The sequence below is a fragment of the Stegodyphus dumicola genome, chromosome 3 (assembly GCF_044657685.1).
Source record: "Stegodyphus dumicola isolate Sdum_Otavi_A_Nest chromosome 3, ASM4465768v1".
Lineage (NCBI taxonomy): Eukaryota > Metazoa > Arthropoda > Arachnida > Araneae > Eresidae > Stegodyphus > Stegodyphus dumicola.
The window spans coordinates 227,642,812-227,650,947 of NC_140770.1; the positions used below are offsets into that span (position 1 = coordinate 227,642,812).

An 8,136-nucleotide genomic window follows, 5' to 3' on the forward strand; every position below is an offset into this window, starting at 1 on the left:
ACGAGGGCCGCAACCTCATAATAATAATAATGAAAATTGAATTAAATATGTACATGATATACATATATAAAAAGAAATATAATAATAGGCTAAAAATTTAAACCCGTCATGTGCTATCGCTGCAGGATTGAAGTAAAATAAAGCATCTGAAGTTAAAATATTAAATTATATATCAGAATTAAAGCAAGAATTCATTAGTAGAACAAACTTGAAAAATAAAAATGTGAAAAGGAAAAATACCCAAAATTAAAAAAATATAAAAATTAATCTCATTTTACTGAAACTCTAATTCTGAACTCATCAGAGGAAAATGAATCAAAGTTTCATAAGTTGATTAATATGTTTCGAAAACATGTTTCGTTCTCCTGATTCATTTGAGATCAAAAACCAAAGAAAGATTCAATTAAATTTTCATTTAAGACATTTAAATTAATTTAAAACCGAATCTCAAATGTATCCAGAATTTTCCCTACATTCTTTCGCAACATTTGGAAAAATGAAGAATAAAATTTTACATTGTACCAAATGACTACTCAAAAAAACCTTGAAACTTTTACATTACGCAAATTGACCATTCAAAGGAAAAAAAAAATTGTTCTGAAAACATATGTAAATCCGATATAAAAAAGCAATTACAAATAAGGTCTAATCTGAGCCTTAAACAGCTAAAAACTGAAAAACCTATTTGAAGCACTTGAAAAAAATACAAACTTACTGAATTCTTAAGACGACCATCTTAACATAAACTTACTGAATTCTTAAGGCGACCAAACTGTGTGCCTTGCAGATTGAATTCAAGGCTACTCTGCAGAAGTAAAAATTTTGTAGTTCTTGGAAAAAGTATGCGATAAGGTTCAAAGTGTCCAATAGTAGAACTAAGTATATTAACAGGCTCATATTAAATATTATTATTTATAGAAATCTCTATGAAAAGTTTTCCGTTTTCTTGGTATTAAAAGTTTAGGTTAGCATAATTGGGGACCACTGACTTTTTGAGTGTTGTTTAAATGACAGTTTGATTTAAAGTATATTTGTTTTGCTCTTTATTTGTAATTGCTTTTGAATATCGGATTTACATATAAAGTGTCCAATAGCAATGTGTTTAGACCAATTTTTTTAATGGCAAATTTGCATAAAGTTTGTATTTATTTATTTTGAGTAGTCAATTTGGCACAGCGTAATGTTTTATTCTTCTTTTTTCCCAAGTGTTGCGAAAGCGTGTAGGGAAAACTCTGGATACATTTGAGATTCGGTTTTACATGAATTTTAATGCCTTAAATGAAAATTTAATTAAATCTTTTTTTTGTTTGTTTTTGATCTCAAATAAACCAGGAGAACGAAACATATTAATCAACTTTTATGAAACTTTGATTAATTTTCCTCTGATAAGTTCTGAATTAGTTTAAGTAAAATGAGATTAATTTTTATATATTTATAATTTTGGATATTTTTCCTTTTCGCATTTTTATTTTTCGAGGTTAGTAGAGGTAAATGAGAGTTTCAGCTCGGGAGCTTTAGGGAGCGGGAGTTGAGGGAGCTCCCGAGAAGGAAGGGTCAGCCGTGGGAGGGAGGCTTATTGAGTTGCTACGTCACAGAAAAAGGACGTGTGCTGAGGTTTTATTAATTTGGTGATTTAGGCATTGAGTAGTTATATGATAATGTGTGAATTTACTTATATTGAGTTCTTAAAAACGTATATGAAGTAGGTGTTTTAACTGAGTGATACAGTTCATCTCGTTAAACAGATATATAATAAAATGTTTCCTTCACAGTCTTTGGAAAATAATTATTTTGTTACTTGCCTAAGGTTGAATACTGTTACATATAATGGGTTTCATACAGACATTTTAGACCAAATCATAAGTTTATTAAAATACAAATCATATTGAGTACTATTTCTTAATTTGGTGATTTAGACTTATCCATGGGATCACTTAGTTATTTATATTGAGTTCTTAAAAACGTATATGAAGTAGGTGTTTTAACTGAGTGATACAGTTCATCTCGTTAAACAGATATATAATAAAATGTTTCCTTCACAGTCTTTGGAAAATAATTATTTTGTTACTTGCCTAAGGTTGAATGTCTATAATACTGCTACCTATAATGGGTTTCATACAGACATTTTAGACCAAATAATAAGTTTATTAAAATACAAATCATATTGAGTACTATTTTTTAAATTTGATGATTTAGACATATCCATGTGATCACTTACTTACTTATATTGAGTTCTTAAAAACATATATCAAGTAGGTGTTTGAATTTCTTTAAATAGAAATGGCTATACAATAAAATGTTTCCTTCACAGTATAACCTTTAAGATAATTATGTTCTTACTTGTATTTTTTCTATGACTGAATATCTACAAAACTGCTACATATAATAAGTTTGATATAGACAATAAAGACAACTTTTAAATCAAATAATTAATTTATTAAAATGCAAACAATATTCAGTATCATAAAAGACATTTGATAAATGATATAAAATAATATCATGTATAAAATAAAGATGACATGAAATGATTATAAAAGGACACTGAAGATGAACTTTATACAAATAATAAAATATTATAAAATTTGATCAATACCATAATGTCCATATGCTAAACTATTCACTCCGTCATTTAATAAAAATCGTTTATCATCTAATAGGGATAAACTCACTTATCTCATAAAATCATAACTCATAAAACTCATAAAATCGTGCTAAGGTGATTCTTACGACTTTCAGTTTTGATCATATTGTGCCTATGCAGCTTTTTTCCGAAAAGACAGTTCCTGTAATCTTCATGTTTTAAATCACGCTGAATTACAGGTTTTAAAACCCCTTTTGCAGTCTTCTTTTCGAATACTTCAGTTTTCAGAGAGTACATTTTGCTCTTTAACCCAATAAATTCAATGGCAATATTCCCATTTAGTTCATCTTTCCGATGACCTTTTCATTTGCCTGGCTGTGTAAAGGGTGCTCTGTAGGGTAATCAGACGTATCATACATATGCAAATCTTTTAGCATATCATGGTAGAAATCTTGACATGAGATTTCATAACACAGAGAATCAGTATCTGTAAAAAGAAGATGGACATTTTTTCGATACTTCATCTTCATGAAATCATAGTGAAATTGATACATAAGTGTTTTAGAAATATCTAAAATGGAGAATCCAGCCGATTCAAAGTTAACGTCTTGATTTGCATTTTTACAGCTACTAAATCATTGTCAAAAATGAAAAATGATTGAAATTCAGGAGAAGCGATGCATTTCTTAGCTATTTTTTCATCATTTACAAGTCTAACATCGATACGAGCTCTTAAGTTCTCCATAGTCTTACCAAAAACAGCATTGTTCATCAACTTGAAAAAGTCTCTTTCAAAAGCTGAGCTGCAATTCTTCCTTTGATTGGTATTAAATTCTATATATGGTTTTAACCAAGGTGACTGCTCAAACATGAGAATTTTATGCACCTTTCTTAACTTTAAACCTAATTTAAGATAGAGTTTTAAGTTTCTGTAATGCACTATATAATGTTCCTTATCATTTAAATTAGGTATAAGCTTTGTACCCCCCCATTAATGATTGATTTATAGCTTTCATATTTTTTTTCAAATAAGGCGAAAATAATGTCTCATTTAATGTTACTTTTTCAGGAGCTAGAGGGAATTCGTTATGCAGATCATGTAAATTTTTAGGATAAGCTAGATCACACTCAAAAATGTATCCCACAGAGCCCTCATCTTCTATTTCTAATATGGCCTTTTCATCCGCACTGTTAGGATCTTGCCATTTAATGTTCATCAAAGGTAGAGGCTGAACCATTGCTCCCCCATATAAATTATTTTTTTTTTTATCAAAGTACATAATGTACTTACTCGGAAGGGTAGGATCATAATCACTCACTTAAATATTTGTTATTGGCTCTACTATACCTCTTTGATATCATTGATACCCCACCTCTGATACCTTTTTCTAGAAACAAATGCATCGTTGGATCTGTCAGAAGTTCCATCTTCACCTGTGTCATACGTAAGCAAGCCTGCCAAGTTAGACCAGGTGCCGTAAACATATGACACGGATCTAATTTGTAAAAGTCCATGCAGAGCTCTCTGAAATTTTCAAACACATCAGCAAGAAGTAAACAGTCCGTTTTTAAATAAAGATCGTGATATTCACCGAGATTTTGAAGTTTAAACACTTTCCACACCATCTAAGCATGCTGGTAGTCAGACTCGGATAATTCTTCTTCGGTGATATTTGAGAAAAAGGCTTCTCTAGGGGGTAAATGAGTTTCATTAAACTTTTTAAAGCTATCCATATATTCATATGGATAACATATATTCATATGGATAAACACCTTTTCTGAGAAGCAATGGGATTTTGTCGTTTTGAAAATGTTCTCGTATTATTACAAATTTTTGTGAAGACAAATTTTCAACAAGTTTCTGCAAAGATGTGGGCAGGAACAGGAGGGAATCTAAAAACTGTAGCTGTCCTATAGAAAAAGAAATGTATTTCTCCATGTTGTTTGCAATGCAATTAATACGTTTTCCTTTTAATTTTCCTAGTTCTTGAACTATTAAATGACTATCATAACCACGAAGATTATGAAATATTACAGGAATCTTCTAACTTAATTGATAATTTAAATTACAAGCAGAGTGTGCTGCACCCCTGTAATTATTTGTTTTTTGTAGATGGTCGTGATCTCTTACACGATCCCTACCTAAAACTTTACGACAAATATGGCAGTTAACAGCGTTTTGAAATTCTTGCACCTGCTCCTTACTCATATCTATTTTTTCTATTTTTCTCACAGTTTTCTAAATTGTTTCCGCTTCAGCTAATAAAGACTCTAGAAAATTACTGACAGCATTTTCTCCCCGATATATTTTTGGAGATTGAATACTTTTACCGTCTGGACCTACGATAAGATAACTATACCCACAGGGGACATGTTTTGAAATAATATTCGTACTCGATGCTTCTGGATTATTTAAGTATCCACTAACTTTGGGTAATATACATTCGAAATCAGCATATATAACATACGGTATCCTAAGCTGAAATTTAAAATTGTCAAAAGTTAACCATTTATTTTTCCCATCAGGCATTTAAATTTTTTGAGGACCAAAATCTGAACAATATTGTACGTGATCTTTTAGTAAATCTTCCCGCGTATACCTGTGCAGGCAATAATTACAATAAAAACTCTTCTCATTATGTTTTGATAAACTGCTAAGCAATCTACTGACATTTTTTATTAAACAGTAATGAGATTTTTCACCTTCTGTTATATATAAAAGATTAACATGGGTGGTATACCATTGCTTTGTAATGTGAAGTGGAAATATTTCTTTATCATACCCGAAAACGTTAATTGAAATTTCATTCAATGTTTCAAACTTTGGAATTTTATCCACTGCTACGGGAAAAGAAAGAGTGTCACAATTCAGTTCATGCTCATACTGTAAGTATTTTCCAACCCTTGACGCATTCTTCTTCTGAGGATGAAGAGCGGCTAGGATACACCAAAGGAAACATTTGTTATCTTCATTTACAATATTTAGAATAGAATTTGTATTTTCTAGGCTCCGAGGCAAATGCAGAAATGATGAACCACTAAGGGGAACATAACTTGGTACTTTTAACTCAAGTCTTTTTACTTCCCCTTTCCAAGAATTCGTCATAAGACGACATAATTTTTCTTACGGCTACGGAGAGATTATCATCAAAGTTCTCATCCAGATTTAACATACACGCACTTCTAAAATGGGCTGTAGTTGTTTCTATCTCTTGTTCGGTTACAAACCTTATGAATTTCGCACTAACAACGTAGTACCATTTAATACCTCTATTAAGTGTTAAATATTCTTGTAACCGTTCGCGTACACTATCTTGAACAGTTGAAAGAAAAATGGTGAGATCTTCATCGGATCCATCCTCGGGTAAAATTATGTATTGTTTGAAGGATTTAAGAGCTTCTTCACAATCAGGAAAAGTTTTCCTTAATTTCTTGGCTGGGGGTAGAGATGGTTGTATATGGGAGTTTGCTTCTGAAGTTGACGGTCTTTTCAGGCACTTTGTTTCATGGTGCTTGGCAGCATACCGACGAGCAAATCCTTTTCCACAATGGCCACATTTAATATCTTTTGCATTCTCGGAGTGTAGCCTCTCATGTCTCAACATGTTCTTTCGAGCCGAAAAAGATTTTGGGCAAGTTTTACATTTCCACTACAAAAGGAAACAAAATTTCCAAAATTAGTCTTATTAACCTCTAAAGTGTTTGTGAGAAAATTACTAAATCATAAAAATATGTTCTACACCGTCCCCCTTTTTTTTAACAAAACTAATAGTAACTGAATTTGTTGTTATGCATCATTTATTTTAAACATTTTAATTTTAGATATTTTTGTTCATCTCATAATATAAAGTAACTGAAAATGTAGTTCTGAAAATTTAGTTTTAGTAAAATTTAGGAAAGAAGCCTCTGGAAATTTAGTTTAGTATTTAAAGACAACCTCAATTGAGATTTTTTTAACACAGAACTTTAACCACATAATAATAACAAAAATTATGTTTTAATAAGAATATATATAAATACAGCAATAAGCAATCGTCGATTGACTCATAAACACACTTTCATAATTTTATCCTTTTAAAATGTAATGAATGAGAAAGCTATTTTGTAACACAATAAAAACAAGAAACAAGCATAAAAGCTCTCATTGTTTTAATTGGTTTCCTTATAATTACACAATTACTTAATGGGATGTTAACATTCTATTTACATTCCTAATCACTATCTATTTTTCACATAAATCAATATAAATGCTAAAGAGAAAAATACATAGACGTTCATTCAGCACAGACACAATTCTCGAAGTTATCGATATTAAACATGATCAAAACGAAGTTAGAAAAAGCAGAATTATCACCCCAAAAGATAGTATTTTGCTTTTTAATTCTTTCCCACCCTTAAAATTACATTCATTCTACTTCTTCATTAAAGATACTATGAACATCAACAATAATTTAAAAGGGACTTATGATTCCATTCCTTGCTTGATTTAAAGAAGAAGAAATGCTTCCGTTGATTTCATCATTTTTAACTTCGTCGTCAAAGTCAGAGACATCCGGTCTTGAAAAATAATTTACCACTTCAGCGAATTCCATCAGGTTATCTGTTTCCTCCTCCGTTAATGGCCATGGTTCAGCATCAAACTATTAATTACCCAAATAAAAACATTTTATTAAACCTGGATGTTAAGTTGCTACATTAATTTTTTTAATCGTTCATTCTAAAAATACAATAGAATTTTAGATAATGAAACTTTTATATTATTTAGAGATAATTAATTACTTAATACGATTCCATTAAAGAATTTTGATTATTTAATTGAATTAATCTTTCTAAAGTTAGAGAATTAAACAAAGAATTATAAAATTACTTACTTCTTTTATCGGATCCATCTTTCAACACCACTGCTCCCAACTATGACTCTATTCCAGATGATAATAAAGTCCCTTCGCATGGGCTATATATTGCTACATTCTGCTTTTATCGCAAACGGTAGACTAAAATAATAAATATTGGCATTATGATTACGCGTACTTTCTTAGACAGTAGTAATCAATGTGACGCAGGACATGTTATCTTTTGCAAGCTTTGAAATGTACATATTAAACAGTTTTAGACCTTTATCTCAACATTAAACAGTTTTAGACCTTTATCTCAACTTTAAACTTCTAATGGTGTGATCTCGTTCTTGTTCAGTATCTTACTTATTTAATATTAGTCTTATGATTACGCGTCCTCTCCTGAACAACATTAATCAATGTGGTACGTGAGGTGTTATCTTTTCCAAACTTTGAAATGTACATACAAACAATTTCAACCCTTTATCTCAACTTTGACTTCTAGTGGAGGAATCTCATTCTTGGCTAGTATCTTACTTATCTAATATTAGTCTTATGATTACGCGTACTTTCTTAGACGGTAGTAATTAATATGATGCATGACGTATTATCTTTCCCAAACTTTGAAATGTACATATTAAACAGTTTTAGACCTTTATCTCAACTTTAACGTCTAGCGGGGGAATCTCGTTCTTGGTCAGTATCTTATTTATCTAATAT

The 8,136-nt window shown here is 30.6% G+C and overlaps 1 long non-coding RNA gene across 1 annotated transcript; it reads right to left on the bottom strand.

Annotated features, from left to right (window-relative positions):
* Nucleotides 1-6,524: 6,524 nt before the first annotated feature.
* LOC146998283 (uncharacterized) lies at nucleotides 6,525-7,699 on the bottom strand. The gene is made up of 2 exons (XR_015040057.1): nucleotides 7,453-7,699; nucleotides 6,525-7,221 (listed from the first exon to the last, which is right to left on the bottom strand). It is a non-coding gene; the product is annotated as an uncharacterized LOC146998283 (long non-coding RNA).
* Between the last annotated feature and the right edge of the window lie 437 nt (nucleotides 7,700-8,136).